We start from the raw sequence: 21407 nt of genomic DNA on the forward strand, positions 1-21407 counted from the left end.
GGGGCACTCATGGGTTAGGCATCCTGATCCTAATCTAAGTTTATTTTCCGTGGTCTGTCCCCGGCAGCTATGCAGCACCTCAGGGTTCTTCCCCAGCAATACTTTCATAGTGGGTTCTGTCAGTACCCACCCATTACATGTTTCTCGTTCAAAGCAAAAGGGCAAAGAATTCACAGTGTGGAACATAACCCTCCCTCTGCTTATTGAAGCTTCAAAGATTTACTGCTGTGAAACTTCCTTCTGGAACAACAACTTCTGAGGTAAGTTTTTTTTTAATTGTTCAGTAACTTGTACAATGACACCACTTGAAGGCAAAATCCAGTTTCTTTGCTTCTAGGGTTGTTTGATATCTTATCTGAGATCATACTGATTAGAATCTGAATCCATATGTAAAGTTCTGATCAAGAAGCCTGCAGAACATGAGTGTTCACAATTTACTCTCACTGTTGTAATGCAGTGGGTTTTTCTCCCCCCCCCGCCCCCCTTGCGTCCCAGCCCCCAAACCTGAACGTTCAGCCTCAATTTTAATCCAGACTGGTCTGGGTGAATAATTGACCTTGTTCTCTGCATACTCCAGCTTAAATTGGCGCAAAAAAAAGAAGGGGGTTTCAAATTGTTTTAAACATTTAACCATTTGCCCTCTTCAGGATACTCTCCGCCAAAAACAGACTGACATTCGAAGCACTTATTAGGAGGGTAAGGGCAAAAGGTTAAAGCTATTTAGGATGCCTTGTAATTATTACAGGCCTCGGTGCCCTTGTTAAAAGAAAAAGTTGTTAAAATAATCAGCCCGTGTGTTGGAATGGCTCACGGAAGGTCATTAAATAAACTGCAAGTGGATTAAAAGGTGATTTTTTTTTTTTAAAGTAAAAAAAAACCTTTTGCTTTATTTAAAGCATGTAACTAAAGACCATCATTAGACAAAGAAAAATAATTTACATCTCTGACAGCTGTTTTTAGTTGGTGCCAAACCTAAATATTCTGCAATAGTCGTAGGGGAGGAAATAAGCTGGAATGGTGGTAAATGAAACCACTTGTCTGGTTTCAGCATTCTCTTTGTTGTGGTTGCAGTTCTCCAAACTGGGCTCCTAAACTCTGTAATTACACTGTCCATATTCCTAGGAAGGAAAAAGAAATGCAGAGGAAGCTTTCTCCTCTAGGGTATTTGATTATAGAGACGGAAGGAAGGGTCTTGCTGAAGAACTCCAGGGCACTCGTAATTGGAGAAATATTACCTTGCAGTGTACATGCTGTTTTTATAAACAAGAGCCATAGTCAATTCATATAAACCTGCCAAAGTAAAGTAATTACAGGGTATTTTCACAAGTTTAGCAGTGTGGAGGTCTGAAGAGTTGGTCTGTAAAACTGAGAACCAAATAATTTCAAGAATTAATAAAAATTGCAATGCGCACATTATTGGTGATTTATAATATACACCAGAGTTAGCTGAAATTAAATCTTGAATTGAACGTTAAAAGCTGGTTGTTATATTCAGTCTATTTTGGTTATGGTATACTTTGGAGGAACCAGCCTCGGTTAATTAGAAATAGTTTAAACTTTTTATATAAATGTATTTTTCTCAACAGCGAGATTTGAGGCATTGGCTGTTTGAAGGGATGGGGTATTGCTCTTTAAATAAAATATTTTTTTTTGTTTGTTATTGGGACTGTATTGTGCATGATATTTGACTGACGGGTTCTTTAATATTGTTTAAAAATAGTTCCACTAGTAAATCCAAACCCAGTTGGTTCTTTTTCTCTTAGCCAGAGTGGCAGACGTGGTCACAAATCTATCGGTTCTGCCATTGCTGTATGTGCAGCCGAGGGAACAGAGCTGGAATATGAAGCGTCCGTCTGCATAGCTTGACCAAATTCAGAACGCTGGCCCTGGAAGATCAGCAAAATTGCCACTATCTCTGGAACTAAGAACTTTAAAAAAAAATATTTCTCAAATTTTAACCGATCTTAAAAAGAACAAAATGATGTTGACTCCAGAACAATCCAAAATATGCAATCATTTTAGGTAAGCACCCCATTAAATAATTGGGAATCTGTAGCAAATGATAAAGAAAACTGTATCCAAGACTTGAAAGGAACAAGAGCGGAATGGGCTGTAACTAATAACAGGGTTAAATGTAGTGCAGGTGATGAATGACTACAAACCACCTTAAACATTCACACCCTCCACCACCGGCGCACCGTGTTTGCAGTGTGCACCATCTACAAGATGCTCTGCAGCAACTCACCAAGGCTTCTTCGACAGCACCTCCCAAAGCCGCGACATGTACCATTGAGAAGGACGAGGGCAGCAGGAGCATGGGAACGGTACCATCTCCAAGTACCCTTCCAAATCACGCACCATCCTGACTTGGAAATATATCGACCGTTCCTTCATCGTCGCTGGGTCAAAATCCTGAAACTCCCTCTCTAACAGCACTGTGGGAGTTCCTTCACCACATGGACTGCAGCGGTTCAAGAATGTTATGGATTGGACTTTCTAGTTGGCAGGATCATTTGTGCCAGTGCAAATTGGGCAGCGATCCATATTGCTGGTTCCCCATTTGAATCACAGATGGCTGAACCTTCCTGCCCACTCTATAACGCTCTCGCACATTCTGTAGGAGCTTCATTTTAAATGAAAATTGGTTTTTAAAATGGGCTGCATACGATTCTCCGAATTTCTTTTGAGGAATGTGCTGTATGCTCGGCTAGTCAGTAAAAAATTGAGAAATAAAAAGTACCTAAAGCGATATTGCTGGAATTTTCATGCTGCAACCTAATTTCTTAAAATGTGTATTGACTTGTATATTCCTTATTTGAATTTTTTTTGGAGATGTGGAAGAGGATGGGAAATAGATTGTGGGGCAGGTTTGCTTGCACAAGAGGCTGTCTGCTGTTATTCACTTTTACTCTCACACTTCCAGACGTACCTACCCAGAACTGAACAGAGAAATCTACCTTCAAAGGTTTCATTGCACCAGGGAGCTAGTGACTGACTTCTGTTGGAATCTAACCTGGCAAGATCATCGGCAAAAGGGGAGGCCTTTCCTTTGGCTGTGATGGTGACCGCAGCACTGAACCTTTATTCCTCTGGCTCCTTCCAAGCTAACTTAGGGAATATATGCAACAGGGGTTCTGGGCAAACGAGACTTTGTGCAGGATAGGATGTTGGCCGCCTGAGGAAGAGAGTGTTGGAAGATCAGGCCCTCAAATCTGGCACCAAGCTCATGGTCTACAGGGCTGTAGTGATACCCGCCCTCCTCTATGGCTCAGAGACGTGGACCATATACAGTAGACACCTCAAATCACTGGAGAAATACCACCGACGATGTCTCCGCAAGATCCTGCAAATCCCTTGGGAGGACAGATGCACCACTGTTAGCGTCCTCGATCAGTCCAACATCCCCAGCATTGAAGCACTGACCACACTCAATCAGCTCCGTTAGGCGAGCCACATTGTTTGCATGCCTGCCACAAGACTTCCAAAGCAAGCGCTCTACTTGGAATTCCTACACTGCAAACGAGCCCCAGGTGGGCAGAGGAAACGTTTCAAGGACACCCTCAAAGCCTCTTTGATAAAATGCAACATCCCCAACGACACCTGGGAGGGGGGTCTTTGGCCAGGGACTAAGTGGAGGAAGAGCATCCGAGAGGGCGTTGAGCATCTCGAGTCTCGTCGCTGAGAGCATGCAGAAAACAAGCGCAGGCAGCGGAAGGATCGTGCGGCAAACCAGACTCCCCACCCACCCTTTCCTCCAACCACAGTCTGTCCCACTTGTGACAGAGACTGTAATTCCCGTATTGGACTGTTCAGTCACCTAAGAACTCACTTTTAGAGTGGAAGCAAGTCTTCCTCGATTTCGAGGGACTGCCGATGATGATTTGGGTGCGCTGAAGTTTATGGAGGGCGGAGGATGCGAGGCCAGCCACTAGAATAGTTAAATCTGCAGGCGACAAAGGCCTAGTTGCAGTCGATGGACTGAGGTAGGGCCAAAGATTGGTGGTGATCTGAAGGTGGGAGTAGACAATCTTTGTAATGGAGCGGCAAGGCATTGAAACCACACCTCCGGGTTGAGCAGGATGCCACGTTCACGAACAGTCTGGTTCAGCAAACGGCAGTGGTCGGGGAAGGGGATGGAGTCTGTGGCCACAACAGGCTTTTATAACTGCCCTCTGATTAGCCTGTGAGGTTTATAAGTCACTGTAATCCCATGGATTTGCTGCTGATGGGGAGCGAACAGAATAAAATAACCTGACTGACTAGCATCTTTTCCCCAGGCAAACATTATCACATCTTTATCGAGTGCCCCTTTCTTCTCCGGAAAGTACTTCTCTGCATTCTCAGTTATATATTTAAAACATGCGGCTTCTTGTCTCTACCACCTTAGAGCAGATGTAAAAATTTCTGACATTTTCTGTTACATGTGCTGTTGTATTAACCTCAGCACCCGGCTCTGTTATAGATGATGTCTTGGCTTTTGCCAATTGAAAGATATTCATTATTTTCACCATGAACAGGCTTATACAGTTGGAAGCTTTTCTTAATTATCTTTTGAGAAGTCTGAATCAGTGCAATATAATGAAGTTGGTTGATTGGATCTGGTGCTCAATGTGGTGGGGGGGGGCGGCTGGGGTGAGAAAGAGAGAAATTGTCATTGCTTCATGATGTATGCCAATAAAGTTTAAGCAGTTGTTTTCTATTGTAAATTATGTAAAATAGACAACTGTATTTGCTAAGGGGCAATGAAACCTAACCCAAAATTATAAAGAATTGGAGATTTGTCTTGTTTCGAATAATATAAGTCTTGATTTTTAATATTTCTTTGGAGAATTGGTGGTATTGCGACAAGCATTCTGCCTTGAGTTCTGAAGGCTGTCTACTTTTCTCTCCGGGTAAGTATACATTGGCTAAGGTCATTTCAAAGGGGCTTGCCTGACCCTGACAAGCTGGCCAGTCCACTGGGGGAAAGGTTATTACCCATTGTTTCAGAGATGCATTTGTACAGGAAAACCTGCCAGGTAGTTCCTCTACCTTTTCAAATTAGCTTTGGTTATCAGGGTTGTTGTAATTGGAAAGTTTACATTTGTGTTACCTTCCTTTATCCGTCCCAGTTTGGAGTTAAAAAGGAAAAAGGAGGCATAACTGTTTTCCCATAATCACAGTTGCTTCATCGAATCTCTGCTTTGTCAGGTAGCTAATGATCTGGGGCATGTGGAACATTATGTACAAGTCCGATTTCATGTGGACTTCGCCTCGTGGGCACCTGGTCTGAACAAAGAGCATTACTTACAAGATCATCTAGAGTTTTGAGGCATTTGCTATTTTGAAACAGAGACTTTACGTAAAGCTTTCTAATCTCGTGATTTCTCTTGCGACTATTCAATTTTACTTGTTACATTTGATTCGTAGTTGTAGTCTAAGACATACCACAAGCTTCCCGCCAGGGAAAGTTGTCGGGGGAGCACGGAGCGGCAGCCACTCTGCTTCCTCGGGGTCATTTCCCACGCGGGGCGGAAAGGGGCCGGCATGTGCCCGACGAGGCGGGAAGGTGGCTGGGGCGGTCCCGTGTGCAGCTCCAAAAGTAAAGGAGGGCAATTTTCAAAATGGCGGCCCCTCTGCTCCGACCGAGCGGTGAGTCCTTACTGACGGCGGTCATGGCTCTTACAGAAAGAAGCAATTTCGGCCCCACGGTCTGTTATTTGTTTCACAGTGGTAGAGATGGAGAGCGTGCAGCGAAATCGTAACCCGCACGATTTCCAGTATTTAACTCGTCAGTAAAAAGGTTGTTGTTCACTGAGTATCTCGCTATCTGACATAACTTTGTGCATTAGGTCACATTTTAGTTCATAGTCCATATCCACAGCTAGCCCACATTGCCCGAGAGCGAGAGAAAGTATCTAGTGTATTTCCAAATTGTAATACAGTCCTCATGACTTCAGAAGTTTTAAAGCTGATTTATTTAAATGGATCTGCCCCCTAACATTTAATTTGGCTAAACTGATGTGTTTTTTATTTTGATAATTTATCACTCTCTTAAACTTGTGTTCGAATGTCCAGGGTCACATTTACACTATTGAATTTATTCTTAATGCCAAGTCTACAAAATACCACATGGCAGTAATTGAGTGGCAAAATTATAGATGTTCTGAACACAGGTTCCTGCATTCCTTTACCCCAGATGTCATTACAACTTTTAATGTGTACGTTTCCTCTTCTAGTCACACACCATCCTTAACTCAGAAGGTGGGCTAGAATTTTGCAGCCTGACCTCTGCTCGTGCTGCATTACAGTTGCCCAGGTCTACAGAGTCCTCCTATATGCTTCAGAGACATGGACTATGTACAGTAGACACCTCAAAGCACTGGAGAAGCACCACCAGCGCTGCCTCAAAATCCTGCAAATTAATTGGCAGGCTAGGAGCACCAATGTCGTGTTCTCGCCCAGGCCAACATCCCTAGCATCGAGGCATTGACCACGCTCGATCAGCTCCAGTGGGCGGGCCACATTGTCCGCATGCCCGATGCTAGACTCCCGAAACAAGCGCTCCACTCCGAGCTACGTCATGGCAGGCGAGCCCCAGGAGGGCAGAGAAAACGCTTCAAGGACACCCCTCAAAGCCTCCTTGAAAAAATGCAACATCCCCACCGACTCTTGGGAATCCCTGGCCCAAGCCCGCTCAAAGTGGAGGAGGAGCAACCGAGAAGGCAAGGAGCACTTTGAATCTCTTCGCCGGGAGCACGCGGAAGTCGAGCACAAAAAGCGGAAGGAGCGTACGATAAATCAAGCACACCACCCACCCATCAACCATCATCTGCCCCATCTGTGAGAGAGACTGTAGATCCCGCCTTGGTCTCATCGGTCACCTTAGAACTCATTTTAGTGTGGAAGCAAGTCATCCTCAATTCTGGGGGACTGCCTTAGAAGAACTAGGATGTAAGGGGTTATTGGTGTTCAAATTTTCCCTCCCAATATCTAGGCAAATGCCTCATCTTTGCTCACAGCCTACCCCTAAAGTGCCAGACTTGAGTTTGTGAATCCATTGTGTTGTGGATGTGAACCTTCATCCCACCACTCCTTGATACCAGTCAATTTTTTTTTCAAACCATGGACACCATTGGCAATGAGATTATGCAATTGAAGAGTACTATTTTCATTTTACCAGGACAGTGAAGCCCCTTTGACAGCAAATAATAACCTTTAAATTCAGTTCTCAATGCATAGAAAAATGTATGTTGTATTTTTTTTTTTAATGATTTTGTTTTTTATTTTGTTTTTCAGGTACTCCTTTGGTAAGTGGATGAAATCTCAGACATTTTGAAGATCATGCGGTACTGATACAGTAGAAAGAGTATGATTTTATTTTACAATTCCTAATTAATTCTTCATAAAGATCATTGAAGTAAATCATTTTGCTATAATGGTAATGATGGAATAGTCCATATTGCATGTTAATAATGTCTGTCTATGGCTCTTCAGTGGATGCAAATGCCCTGCAATGAATGTGACTGATTCACAAAAGAGCTATTTCCTAAGTGACCAGACTACAGTGCAGTGCACTTGGAAAAACATTGTTAATTCTTTGTGTGTTTGAGGTCGGGAGTGCTGAAAGGAACCTCGATTATTAAGTGATAATTTATACCTTTCAATTGCAATCAGTTGTATATTATCTGTTAAAGACTGGAAATTATGATGCATGTCCAAAGAATGAAGGATATGGTGTGAAATGAATGAGTGACAATGGTGATCTCATTGAAACATGCAAAATTCTTACAGGGTAGATGCAGAGAGGATGTTTCCTCTGGCTGGGGAGTCTAGAACCAGGAGTCACAGTCTCAGAATAAGGGGTGGGCCATTTAGGACTGAGATGAGGAGAAATTTCTTCACTGAGAGTGGTGAATCTTTGGAATTCTCTACCACAGAGGGCTGTGGAGGTTCAGTCGTTGAGCATATTCAAGAGATCGATAGATTTTTGGATATTAAGGGAATCAAGGGATATGGGGCTAATGCAGGTAAGTGGAGTTGAGGTAGATGATCAGCCATGATCTCATCGAATGGCGAAGCAGGCTCGAGGGACCGAATGGCCTACTTCTGCTCCTATTATGTTCTTATGACATTATGTGATACACTGGTAGTGGCCATTATCTGCCTTCCTTAATTTATGTAGAGTCTGTTGCTTTTAGGGTTGAGTGGCTTGCTGTAAAATGATATTTGTTTATTTGCAGTATTCATTATTGGGGGTCGAAGATCTTCTTTAGTTTCTTATGGACATTTTCTGTATACTGTAAATGGAGAGGGGAGATTTTTCCAACCAAACCTCAATGCTCTTTACATACTGTCATTTGGGAGACAGTTCAAATAATAGAAGTTTTGCAAGTTGATAAAGGACCATGAGATATGAACATTTTATTTGATCAGCTGGATGTGTGACACATGGGGAAATCCATCAACGTATCTCAATATCTTCAAATCAAACTACTGGGATATCCACACGGTAGAATTTCGAAGGGACCGCTCCCTCCGCGACACCCTGGTCCATTCCGCAGTCACCCCAGCAGCCCCTCCCCTTCATAAATAGGGAAGCACATGAGATGCAGCACCTACCGATCTACCTCCTCCCTTCCCATTATCCAGGGCCCCAAATACTCCTTCCAGGTGAAACAGCGATTTACTTGTACTTCTTTCAATTTAGCATAGTGTATTCACTGCTCACGATGTGGTCTCCTCTACATTGGGGAGAGCAAAAGGCAGATTGTGTGACCGCTTTGCGGAACACCTCCGTTCAGTCCGTAAGTGTGACCCTGAGCTTCCGGTCGCCTGTCACTCCGCTCCACTCCCACTGATATCTCTGTCCTCGGACACCAACACTGTTCCAGTGAAGCTCAACGCACGAGGAACAGCACCTCATCTTTTGTTTAGGCACTTTACAGCTTTTTGGACTCAACATCGAGTTCAACAATTTCAAACCATAACCTCTTCCCATCTTTGGCTCTCTCTCCCCCTCCCCCACCCCCCCCCACCTCCTGAACTTAGTTTTTTTTTCTCTTTGGCAGTTGGTCATTATTCCACCATTCACACCCTATCTCGACTAACCTTTTTCTAACTACTGTCATTACCATTTCAATTCGACCCATCAAGCCTTTTATGTCTCTAATTTCCCCTGCCTTCCACCCTATCACGGACCTTTCCTCCCCTTCCCCTTTCAGTGCTTCTTAAGAATCTGTTGTTTTTGAACACTCTCCAGTTCTGACGAAGGGTCGTCAACCGGAAACGTTAACTCTGTTTCTCTCTCCAAAGATGCTGCCTGACCCGCTGAGATTTCCAGCATTTTCTGTTTTTATTTCAGATTCCAGCATCCGCAGTATTTTGCTTTTGTGTTGCGGTAGAATTTCTGTTTGGCTGATGGGAAGTACACACTTGCTCCTCGTTGAAATGCACCCCATTTACCCAAGTTCAGGGAGCTTAGATGCAGACTGACACAGCCAAGGCTTTGGGCTCACCAAGTGTACTCAAGAGTAGACTACCAGATTTGCCAGAGGAATTCTGTTCACCAGTTCTATGATTCGATTGGGCACAATTGGGAAGAATTCCCACGGGGTTCTCCCGATCTCCCGCTGTACATTCAGCGGGAATCAGCAGAAATACTGAGGAAATGGCATGTTTTTAACCACTCTCGCGATTCCTTCGCCGGCTCCACCAATCTCCTGCCAGAAATTCCTGGTGCAAGAAGGCAAGATTTTTAAAATGTATCTAGATTTCTGGTTATCATCTCTCTGTTGCGTATAAGAAAAAATTAGCCTGTTAGTTAAAGGCTTCAATGCCTGAAGTGACGGGTCTTGTGAACCTCCCTTGTGGAGAATCTAAATATAGCTACGGTTCAAGTTGGGCTCGAAAGATATTGTATTAATTAGTTACTCTGATGTGCTTTGAGCTCTTGCCAGTAGCGCCTAACCTGAGGAACCCTGGGAGCCAAGCATAGTTGTCACAAAAATATCTAAAACTTAAGACAAAGGTTTTGGCAAAGTGGAAATGCATACCAGAAGGTCGGTTCTATGTTTTATCATGAACAGCATACAGTGCACTTTGCCAGCATACACTGTTTACTTGGAGAATACACCTGTACAACTTTACAGGAATGCAGCTTAAACTGCTTTGATACTGAATAGTCGCATCTTGTGCTAATCCTATATGTATGTGTACATACATTTCTTAGTTATTCTACCACCTTCTGAGTCAATGATGTGTAACTACAAGAAGAAGCGTGCATATTAGTGAAGAGGATCTCATCGTACCTGCTTTAGATAATGTTCAAGAATTATGACTTATTTATCAATATATGTTTAGATTGATCTGTTAAATTCACTGTGCTGAAAGCTTCAATATCAGGTTAAAAGTTAAAAGTTGAAAATCAGTAAGTTAGGAGCAAGAAATTTTCTTTATACAAAGGGGTATAGTCTCGTAAAATAATTTCCTCGATTGTCATTGAAGCAGATTGTACCACTGAGTTTAAAAGGCAATTAGATACACTTCTGGAGTGAGAGGGCTATGGTGAGAAGGAAATTGGGTGGGGTTGAGATCTATTCAGACCAGATGGTCTTGCTGGGCACAGTGGTCTTTCTCTTCCTAAAAAACAATCTTTTGCTACAGATCACCTTTAAATTACTGGTGCTTATGGATGTTTGCTGGGAATTTAGAAAGAACTTTGTTGGGGCAAAATGGGTAAATATTGTAATTTGCAGAATTCCTTTTTATGTTTTGAATCTTCTGTCTTGGTGAAATTGTTGGAATAAAAGAAAAAGCTCCGGAGAAAATAATATAGTTGTCCATCAGGATATAATTATATAATCAAATCACTTGAAACAAAAAAGATAGACTGATTATCTGCAAGTGAGGAGCAGCTGTACTAACACACAACTTGAACTGAATACTCCACTATCAAGGGTCAAGAATTTCCACTGATCTGAGGTCTGGGACCTGCTATTTTTAGGTTTGGACTTCCAGATTACATTCCTTTTAAGCGCATTTGCCCAGTTGATGCATAGAGATGAGTTTAAACAAAATATTAATTTGTGACTAAGATTAGCAAGGATTGATATAAAGAGCAAGTGAGGATATAAAACAATTAAAATACATGAAACAAAATCAGACAAAGAAAAATCTGGGTAACCATGACTTAAAAAATAATTTTCATGCAATTGTAGGATCTGGATCACATTGTTTGTTTAAAGGCTGGTTTTGTACCAGTAGCTTATTTTTGATCCCCGATTATGTAGAGTTCCTTCACAGTGCTGTGTAGCTGTTGTTTTTACCAGAAAATGCTGTGAAACCTTTTTTTGGAACTCCTTCATGTTCTTATTTGTGTTGTCTTCTGCCTCCAAACTACTCGCTTCTGATTTCCTCTTTCCTTCACCTGCTCTTCCCCCTCCCACTTTGCCTCGTGGTGAGATAATTAACCTGTACTTTGCATCTCCATTAGGCACCTTTCTCATATTCCCACTGAAATTCCAAGTTAACTGGCCAGTCCTCAAATGTGGCTAACACGGTATCATCATCATAGGCAGTCCCTCGGAGTGCTTCCACACTAAAAATTAGTTCTGAGGTGACTGAAGAGTCCAATGTGAGACCTCCAGTCTCTGTCACAGGTGGGGCAGACGGTGGTTGAAGGTACGCATGGGTGGGGTGCCCCGTTGCCGCATGCTCCTTCCGCTGTCAATGCTTGGCTTCAGCTTGCTCTCGACGAAGAGACTCGAGGTGTTCAGCACCTTCCCGGATGCTTTTCCCCCACTTTGGACGGTCTTGGGCCAAGGATTCCTAGGTCTCGGTGGAGATGTTACATTTCTTCAAGGAGGCTTTGAGGGAGTCCTTGAATCATTTCCTATGTCCACCTGGGGCTCGCTTCATCTTAAAGTGTGGAAGATGCCTGTGCCTGAATTCTTTTAACGTGGGGTGGCCATTGCACACTGGCTATCACACGGGTTTGACAGAGCAAGGCCTTGGTCCAGTGGCAAGGAGATCCAAGACGACTGGAGACCAGGCCCTGCTGAATGGGCCTAGTTCATATACACACATACACCTACTGTCCTCCTTCCTCCTTCCCCCGCTAGGCCTCTATCCCTGGGTTTTGTAGGACGCAGTGGTGGTCTTACGCCGTTGGCCCGTGCTGCGCTGCTCCTGGGTCATAACCTCGCTGTAGATGTACACTATGCTGCGCCGCTCCTGGGCCACAACCCCGATGCTGGTCTGCGCTGTGCTGCTCTGCTCCTGGCCATGACCCCGCTGCCCGCCGACCTCTCGCTGCCCGCCGACCTCTCGCTGCCCTCCGACCTCGCACCAAGGGACGCTAACCAATCCGCTACCTGGGGATGCTGTGACGTCTGGTTTGTCGCCCACTTTGTGCCCTCGCCGCACTCTCAAGCTGGCTCACACTGCTCCCTGCGGTGGCTGGCTTCTGCCGACGCCGCTCTGGGTCCTGGGGCTCTCCTCCTTTATGCCTCCTGTTCCGCCTCAGGTTGGTATATTGATCTATTGGCAACATTTGTCAAAGAGAGGAGACCGCTCATGAGGTATCTACGGCTCGCGAGAAAATGTTGGCCTTGACTAGCCTTATCTGTTGCACCAAAACAGTTGTTCAAGCCTGTTTGTATTTCTCATGCTCGAATAATGAAAAATGAGCTTGCTTTAGCTCAATAGGTACTGACTACTGTGTGGAATAATAACACTGGGGTGCTACCTGGTGCAAATCCCCATTTCTACCCTATTTGATAAATCACCTCACTCAAATCAAAATATACCTGTGGCTAACTGGATGACGTGTATAGACTTCTTTAAGTCCATGGCCTAGAGATTCATTTAGGCCAGTTTTCAAGCACTAAATGATCGCTCGGAGATTGAAGTCTGAGGATCTGAAGAGATTGGTCTGAGGGCCTCATCTAAATACTTTCATTTTATGTAAAATGTGTCTTACGAGGTCAAATTTCGACCCCATGTGTTGGCAGATATAGATTTTTAAAAATTTGTTCCTGGGATGTGGACGTCGCAGGCAAGGCCGGTATTTATTGCCCATCACTAACTACCCTCGAGAAGCTGCTGGTGAGCCGCCGCCTTGAACTGTTGCAGCCCATGTGGTAAAGTACTCTTACAGTGCTGACTTTGTCATAGCAGTTTGGTACAACTGAGTGGCTTGCTGGGCCATTTCAGAGGGCAGTTAATAATCAACCACATTGCTGTGTGGGTCTAGAGTCACATGTAGGCCAGACCGGGTAAGGACAGCAGATTTCCTTTCCTAAAGGACATTAGTGAACCAGTTGGGTTTTTGCGACAATCAGTTTCATGGTCATCATTACAGATACTAGCTTTTTAATTCCAGATTTATTTAATTCACTGAATTTAAATTCCCCCAATTGCCGTGGTGAGATTTGAACTCGCGTCTCCAGATTATTAGTCCAGGCCTCTGGATTGTTCGCATTGGAGTCGGGCAAGAGATGGTCAATTGCACCTGTTCTCATTTGACTAGGACATTAAAGCCACAGAGAATGTCGTAGATTCAGCAGGATAATGCTGGAAATTTATAATTATGAGGAGAAACGTGAGATACTGGAATTATTTCCACAGCACCGGGGAAGACCAAGAAGAAATTTAATAGAGGTTTTTAAAAAAATGATGATGGGATTTGACTAGGAAAAAACTATTTCTGTTGTTTGGGGAGACAGTGATGAGAGGCCGACAATTTAAGATTGTCGTTAAGAACACTCATCTGGTAATTAAAGTATAATAACAAGAAAGCTTATTGTTAAGAGTGTGACATGTTCAAGAATCTTGATTACAAAGGAACTTGAGAAATTGTCATGTTTGAAACAGTCAAGAAACATGGGTTAGAAGAATGCACTAGTGGTGCTGTTCTTGGACTGAGATTAACTTTACCTGCATTCTGTACTCATTAAGGCAGGTTTAATGGGTTTGTGCCCTGTTGAGGAGCCTGATGAATCGTCTGTCAGTGGGAGATTTTTGTCCTTAGCTTTTTATCTGGTTCTGTTTACTGTCAGCTCACCACTCCGACTATCACCTCTGAAATCAATAACTGTCTAATTATTAGTTCTGCTGGCTCCGACAAATTTTGCCATCAGCACCACAATCAATCAGGCTTGTTCCCAGGCGGATCCCACAGCTCGAAACACTGCTGGGCTAATTGTCAAGTAATTTGGAACCAACAGACGATTTATGCTCATAATTAATTTTAGTAGGGATTCGTACTGGGAGGAATAAAACTCCCAACTCAAGGCTAATGTGTGTAGGCCACAGGAAACGATATATTAATGTTACTTTTACAAGTAAAGGATAAAGAAAACATGTCTATTACTTCCTATTCAATTCTGATTATAGCAGAGAAAGTTGGAGACTTCACTGTTATTTTAACTAGGACCAGCACTAATTGATGAAGGGATTAATTGTTTTCACAGATATGACTGTGTTTTGCAGTATTTACACCATTAACCAAGGTGTAACTTTTGTACTGGGTGCAGATCCTGAGCACGAGGACTGAATGCTGCAATGTCTTCTGTGATGTGGCTTTAACAGCTAGTTTAAAAAAAATGTATTTAAGGTTACAATAATCGTTTTGTGCATCAAACTATTAGGGGGTGGAAATTGGGTCCCGCCGTTTTTGAGGTGGTGTCACTGCCCGAGTGCTGATTTTACCCACCAGGCGTTGGGTGCAGGCTCCAACTGCCAAATTCAGTTTTTACGGCCAGAGATGAGAGAGCAGCGTTAATAGGTGGCGTTGCACACTCCCCCTCGGGCGGGAGCTCAGGGGGCCGACTGAATTTCGCATCGGGAGGCTGTCGCCGTGCTAGCTGGAAAACGGGAAGAAAGGGAAGTTAGAATAAGACCCTCAAACTTTTCCAACCCACACACAAACCTCCCCACTGTTACAACTAATGAAATAATGAAGAAATAAAGAAAGAAAAAAACTTAACTTGCTCTTTGGCTGATTCCGCCCGAGTTCCACTGTTTAACCACCACTTTCTTCAGGCTGTACGGCTGCCTGTCGGTATAGCAGCGGTACAAACTAAATATCGCGATAAAGGCGCCAAGGAGGTGTTTCACGCGTACAGATGTCACAGTTCCATGGCATTAGCCGGCGGGACGTAACTTTTTAATGCCCTTAAACAATGACTCCTGAATTTCGTGTCAGATATGCACCCTGCGCCATTTCCAACCACTTACATCCCAGTTAACATCAAGCACCGGCGTTATCAGCAGGCATTAACAACTGAATTTGGACCCCTAAATGCCTTCGTTCTTCCATTGTTAGAAGTACTTCGACTGAAGTGACAATGCTACGTGACATTATTGATGTCACACATGTAATAATGTACCTTCTTTAGCAGTGTATTTTTTTTTTTGTTTCCTTCAATAATATGAAATCTGCTCAACTTGCTAGCCAATGGCTCTGATTTCCACAGGCCACACAGCAGACGAGACAGTAACCGGCCAGCCTGCTGTGAGGACTCTGCCAGTGCTGCTTGGAGTCAGATCCAAGGCTGTGCACAAGCACAGACGAGGAACTATTCTCCCTTCCCTTCTCTTACACAGGGAGCTGCCTTGAGATTGACAACTCAACTGTGCGTGAGCTTGAGCCGGCATCCCACCATGACAGCACGTTAGTGCACTAATGTTGCAGGCCCACTATGCAGTTTCCAGAAATAGTTTAAGTAAAGTAAAAATATTAAGAGGAAGAATAGGTTACTCGTCTCCTGACTTATGCTTTTAGGGCCTATGAAAATAAATAAAATAGTTAGTTCGAGAGTACTAGCTAGATCGTCTTGATGTGAATTTGGAGTGGTAATCAATATTCCTTTTCATTTTTTGGGGGTGGGGATATGCGGCCCATTTAAATTCCCGCGCACACGCGTTTTTTCCGATTATGAAGCCGACAAGTGGCCATTGCGGGAGCTCCAGACCGCTGAGTGTGCAGCTGTGCTGTGCAGTTTAAAGGGAACATTGGTGGAAAAATGGTCCATGTGCAAGAGCTGCAAAAAATCTATTGCGTTTTTAGAATGCTGTGTGTATATTCTGTGTGGTGAAATGCTATTTTCATTTTAATAGGGTTCACCTCCAGAATGATTACTCCAGAATTCCCCTCCAGCATTGTGTGCCATTCTGTGGTAGCCATGTTGGCTTCATTTTGAAGTTGGCCACATGATACAAACTGCTCATCATCTTTTGTAGTTACTTTCTGTATTTGTTCATGTGGCATTTGAGATTGGGATTTTGTTCAGCATATCAGCTGAGTTGTTTAAATCTGCATGACTGCATGCATTCAGTTATAGGTTTGTCATATTATGGACATGCATGCGGTCAGTGTGACAACAGATCGATGCTTGGTTGGGAGCTATAGTGTTCAAAACCATGAGGGTGTCTGGACAGAGTAGATAGAGAGAAACTGTTCCCATTGGCAGAAGGGTCGAGAACCAGAGGACACAGATTTAAGGTGATTGGTAAAAGAACCAAAGGTGACATAAAACACTTTTTTTACGCAGCGAGTGGTTAGGATCTCGAATGCCCTGCCTGAAAGGGTGGAGGAGGCAGATTCAATCACCGCTTTCAAAAGGGAATTGGATAAATAACCTGAAATTAAAAAAATTGCAGGCCTACAGGGAAAGGGCGGAGTGGGTCTAGCTGAGGTGCTCTTGCAAAGAGCCAGTACGGGCTCATTGGGCCGAATGGTTATAGCACAGGCGGCCATTCTATGATTCTATAGTTCGAGGTCACCAACTAACTACAGTACCTTCCTCCAATCCTGTAATTAGGCTTTATATTTGGATTCTTAGGTCTGAATTCAGCAGAAGTGATTCGCAAGTAGATACCGAGAAACTATTTCCTGAAGTGGGGAAATCCAGAACAAGGGGGCATAATCCTAAAATGAGAGCTAGGCCAAGAAGCAGTTTTTCCATGCAATGTGTAGTGGGAATCTGGAACTCTTGGCTCCCAGAAGGCTGTGGATGCTGGGTCAATTGAAATTTTCAACATTGAAAGTGATAGATTTTGTTAGGCAAGGGTATTAATGGATATAGAGCAAAGGTGGGTAAATGGAGTTGAGGTACAGATCAGCCATGGTGTAACTGAATGCCGGAACAAGCTTGAGGGGCCTACTCCTGTTCTGACGTTTCTATGTTCAAAGCAAATTTATGTCACATTCATGAGACAGCTGAGAGAGAAATGATGGGACAATAGTTATCTTCTCTGTGCCAACATCAATCCTGCTTCTGACTTTTATCGCCTGTACTACTTAGGAAACCTGAGGTTAGCTACCAAACATGCACTGCATTCTTGCTCGTGCACCGAGAGAGAGAGAAGCATTGTTGATAAAAGTGACCCAATAACCAGGGGTTTATATCAACCTTTTAAGGCTGCAGAGAATGAATGATGGACTGCATCGCTGGTACAAGTGAGTAAAATAGCTTCCCTCCCGCAGAAGTTAGTACTCATACTTTTTTTGTTGAAATAAATGACAGGAAACATATTTTATGCATTTAATGTAGATTTTCATGAAGTGCTTTCATTGGATAGTATTTCCCCAGCTACCACAGTGTGTATTTTTTTTTTAAACACTATTTCCAGTCCTTTACCTACATCCTCTATCTCCTGCCTGCCTTCGAATGGTGCTACCTTACAGTGGCAGAGCCGAGATTAATGACTTACCCTGTTGAGGAATTATGGGCATGACCCTGTGTCCCACCTCTCTGTGGCTCGTTTTGGATTTTCAGCATTCTCTGGATCTGTGCCAACTCTCTGTTTCTTGCACTTAATTCGTTACCAAGATTGGTTTGCATGTTGACCAACGTGTTAGAGTTGAGGCATATTGCTTACAAATTGTAAGAAAAGTGTACTTTGATTAAATCAACTTATTGGATATATTTACTTCAATTCTTTTCAATTTATTTCCATTTTGAAGAGCAGTTCATAGTGTTTTTTTTACAGCAGCGTGTCACTAGGAAGCGTAGGTTAATATTTCATGCTGTCACTTTTTTTCTGCTCTTGCAGTGATGGAGTCGGATGTTTATGTGGCCTGGCCAGTTGAACCCTTGTGTTTCTAATCATAACATCACCTTTGGAGAATAGTTCTGTGTCAAATTTTAGTTTCGACCTTTCACCTCTTCTTCTCCTTTAATTTCATGCTGTAAAAACAGCATAATGAGGGGTTTACTGACCCAATTGGAAGTTTTAATAAAACCTATTAGTGCTAAAAGTTGTGCCTTAAGGAAACAATTACTAAAAGAAACCCAGCTTGGTGCTGGACTAGGTAATGGACATTCCCATTAAATGTTTCCAGATTGGTTGTTTAACTCTTGCACTACCTTCTTTCTGCTGTAAGGGCTTTCACTGCAGTAACTCTGTCCACAAAGGTGCACGATTGGGCAGCGACGTTTTAGTAACTGGAGTACCAAACAGATACAACTGCCACCACTTTATGCACTGAGGTCGAATTGTAGCTTCGACATAGGACTCGTGCTGCAGACCTATAACTATGAACACTGCAACCCAATCTGTAGGTTTAATAGCAACCTTTTCAAGTTCCAGACCAGCACTTTTGATGAACAATAACCAAACTAGGTTGGTGCCAGTTAATATTGCCATAAACTGTTGGACTAAAACTTATGGAGACTGATTATTGGTCTTAATAAATAGTAGTCTTGGCACAAAAGGGTATTTTTCAACGATTGGAGGTTTTCTGTCAAACCTTCAGTAATATAAATACTTCATGCTGTGCATTTGCCAATTTATAAAGTGGTGGGAATTCAAAGAAAATCTGAGGAATCAATAAGAAATAGTTAAAGGGTAGGAAGCAGCAGGTACTGATTAGAGGAGTAATATGGTGGTAGGGGAGGGGGTAGTATTGAGTGGATTGGTGTTTGTGCACCCAGTATTTTTCATTTACAACAATGACCTGGATTCAGAAGCTCAATGCATCCCGTCACATTCACAGAGATACCAAACTACAGGGGGCAGTCAGATTTGAAGAGGCAGTCCAGGACCTACAAAATGTGGGTAAGTGTAACAAAAAAAACTGCACATTGGAAGAAAGGATGGTTTTATATAGCTACAGCTCAAGTTTAGAGATATCTAGGGGTACTGGTAGACAGCATTTTATTCATGCAGTCAATCCCGCATGCAGCAATCAACAAAGCGTATAATGTTGAACCATTCAGCCATATCAGTTTTGAGTAGAGTACAAGTCAGAGAATGCCATGCTGCAGTTATTTTGGTCAGACAACAGTTCAATTACCGTAGAGCTTTGCAAAGATCTGTACTTAGTGCAATTGGGTCGTTGGTATGCAAATCATAAATCAGAACACCAAAACCAGTTCGTATCCGCAGATGAATAGGTACATTGATTTAAACTTTAAATGAAGCAGCACGGCAAGTAAGCAGCCGACAGAGATATAACTTTTGGACAATCCTGCTATTGAGTGATGTTATATGACAATTGGATGTTGTACAGGTACGACGTCTCAAATCCGGCTGTCCAAAAATCGGAATTGTCCGAAAAGCGGACATCTTTGAGTCTATAAACTGATAATGCATGCAAGGCAAAATTTTCTGGTGGGCTTCATTGAAAATTCTGGGTGCACTGCCAGTGGCGGGTAGTCTCGGAAAATCACACACTCAATATTGAAAAGGTATTGCTAATTCTTTTAAAATGACGCTCGACCCGGCCCGACCCGAATGACCCCCGTCCTGACCCACGCCACCATTCCAAAATCCGGAAACATCCCAAAACTGGCACGGTCTTGGCCCCGAGGTTGCAGGATTTGAGATGTTGCACCTGTAGGGGGACCTCCCCTCTCTTTTCCCCCCCCCCCCCACGCCAAAAAAAAAGACTCGTCTAAAAGATCGCAGGAGAGAGGGCTGCCTTCCTGGGGGATGCATGCATCAGCGTCACATTATTTTTGAAGTATTAGTTGCAGAAATACTGCACAGCAAATAAACCAGCCATAGTCACTACATATTATTTAAAAACATATCATGATGGGGAGGAGGGAAATGAAAATAAAAATGTGGTTTGTGTACCTTCTGACTTCAGGAGTTCATAAACCCCATTGTTCTTGAATGGCTATGTTGCTAACACATCTCTGACAGATTTAAGTTGTTCACTTTGTACTTAAAATATGAAAATTGCTGCTGTGTTTAAGCTTGGCACTGGCCATTTTGGCATGGCATATAAGGAACTATTCAATTTAATGTAATCCGTAGCCAAATGGGAAATGTACGAGAACATACAGAATGGCAGACCTAACTGCAACCTTTTACATCTGAAATGTCCAAGTTTGCACATTTGCAGCGCAAGTACACTACAGGGATGCTGGCCTCCCGCTCTGCAGCATGTCTTTTTAAAAAAAATTTCTTGGGATGTGGGTGACACAACCAAGGCAGTATTTATTATCCCCAATTGCCCTGAGGGAATTGTGGAACTGGAGTCAAATGTGTCCGACAGACCAGGTAGGGGGTTATTAGCGGCTTTCATGGTACGTTTCTGATACTAGCCCACAAATTTAGCCGATTTATTGATTTCAATTTCACAACTTGCAGTGCTGAGATTCGAACTCATGACCTCAGGGATGCTAGTCCTGTTCCAAGTTCATATCAGACATCCTGGTTGCCATGTGACAAAATCAGTCGTATAAAAACTTTCATGCTAACTTGCAATCTAGGCTAACTTATTCTGGAGCAGTAGTCTGGTGCGATTCCTCAAGAAATCATTGATACCGCCTTGTATTTTGTATTTAGAATGTCTGTGAGTTGCTGCTGACTGGCATTACTCCTGAACCTCTCAAGGCAGATGGCAAGTTTTGGATAAAATCTCCTTTAGAGGCTCCGATTTGTCCCAGTCCTAGTTAGTACATGTTGATTTACACACAAGTAAGTCAACCCCATCAGCTTTAATGTATAAAATGTGCATCCCATTTGTCATCATGTCAGGTTTGGTATGTTTTTGATTTATTCAAATGGTTCGGTTATTGCTTCCATGCATTTCCTTATCCGGCATTAGTGGACGAGATTTGTTGACAACAATAATTCAAAAATAATGACCCAAGTATAACAAGACCTAGAGCTTAGTTTCCTTGGATCGTGTTGATGCATTTTTGAATTTTTTTAATATAAATATCAATGATAAGCACTTTCTGTAAAAAGTCCTTTTATTTTTAATAAGGCCGATATTTTATATTCTTCCTTTAGGTTATTTAGTTATGCATGTGTGTGTGGAAGAGGTGATGATTGGTACAGAATGAAGATGAATGGTTTACAAGAGAACCTTGCTAAAATTCTGGGCTGTGCACGCAGAGGCACAAAAAGTGTTCAGATAGACTGAGAGGTACAAATATGTGATGCCTACAACAATATATGAAAAG

Source organism: Pristiophorus japonicus, chromosome 15 (assembly GCF_044704955.1).
Source record: "Pristiophorus japonicus isolate sPriJap1 chromosome 15, sPriJap1.hap1, whole genome shotgun sequence".
Classification (NCBI taxonomy): Eukaryota; Metazoa; Chordata; class Chondrichthyes; family Pristiophoridae; genus Pristiophorus; species Pristiophorus japonicus.